The sequence below is a fragment of the Alligator sinensis genome, unplaced genomic scaffold (genome assembly GCF_000455745.1).
Source record: "Alligator sinensis unplaced genomic scaffold, ASM45574v1 scaffold1770_1, whole genome shotgun sequence".
Taxonomy (NCBI): Eukaryota; Metazoa; Chordata; order Crocodylia; family Alligatoridae; genus Alligator; species Alligator sinensis.
Genome location: NW_005843094.1, coordinates 1 through 1438, shown reverse-complemented (window position 1 = coordinate 1438; position 1438 = coordinate 1).

Here is a 1438-nt window from a genome sequence, read left to right as displayed (position 1 = left end):
AGATGTTAAAATAAATAATACATTGAGGATGAGGAAGGAGAAGACCAGACACTGCCAATTCTTTCACAGAATGTCACTGGCAGTAACTGTGAGCAAGTGGGAGCATATAGCCAGTGCACAGGGAGTTGCACACAAGAAGAGAGTTACCGTTCATGCTGATTTTCATGAGCTTGTCTCAAGTCATTGAAACTAGGGGTACAGGGCAGCATATCCTGAAATAATTTGAGCAATGATGATGTATGAGTCACAGCACTGAAGTCATGAAGTGACCTCAAGAACTCAGAACATAATTATACAAGAGGAAGAATGCTGCTGTTTCCCCTGGAGACCATTATTCCTAGCAATAACAGAAAATAGGGAATTAGATTAATAGATTCATAAATGCTAGGGTCAGAAGGCACCTCAACAGATCATCAAATCCAACCCCCTGCCTGGGTATCCCCCTGCCCTGAGCATGAAAGAGTTCTGGGGTCAGATGCCCCCAGCCAGATGCCTATCCAGCCTTCTCTTAAAGACCCCCAGGGTAGGGGAGAGCACCACCTCCCTTGGAAGCCCATTCCAGATTTTTGCCACCCTTACCATGAAGAAGTTCTTCCTGATGTCTAGTCTAAATCTGCTCTCTGTCAGTTTGTGACCATTGTTCCTTGTTACCCGAAGAGGCGCCCTGGTGAACAGAGCATCTCCGATTCCTTGCTGCACCCCTGTAATGAATTTGTTGGCAGCCACAAAATCACCTGCAGAAGCTGAAGAGATCCTGGTCCCTTAGTCTTTCCTCAAAGGGCTTGACCTGCAAACCCTTAACCATACAAGTGGCCCTCCTCTGGACCCTCTGAAGGTTATCCACATCCTTCTTAAAGTATGGTGCCCACAACTGGACGCAGTACTCCAACTACATTCTGACCAATGCCGCATAGAGGGGAAGTATCACCTCCTTGATCTATTTGTCATGCATCTGTTGATGCATGATAAAGTGCGGTTAGCTTTGCTGATGACTTCATCACACTGACGACTCACGTTCATCTTGGAGTCCACTATGATTCTGAAATCCCTTTCCGCTTCTGTGCTGCTGAGAGGGTCACTTCCCAGACAGTAGATGTGCTGGATATTTTTACACCCTAGGTGCAGCACTCTGCATTTGTCCTTGTTGAACTGCATCCTATTTTGTTCTGCCCGCTTTTCCAACCTTTTCCAGTCCAGGTCTGCCTGCAATCGTTCCCTACCTCCCGGTGTGTTCATTTCACCTCACAAGTTAGTATCATCCACAAACTTGGACAGAGTACACTTCATGCCCACATCCAGGTCACCGATAAACACATTGAAGAGTACAGGTCCAAGGACCGAGCCCTGCGGGACCCCACTGCCCACATCCTTCCAGGTCGATACCAACCTATCCACTAGCACTCTCTTGGTGCAACCCCCAAGCCAATTTGCCACCCAC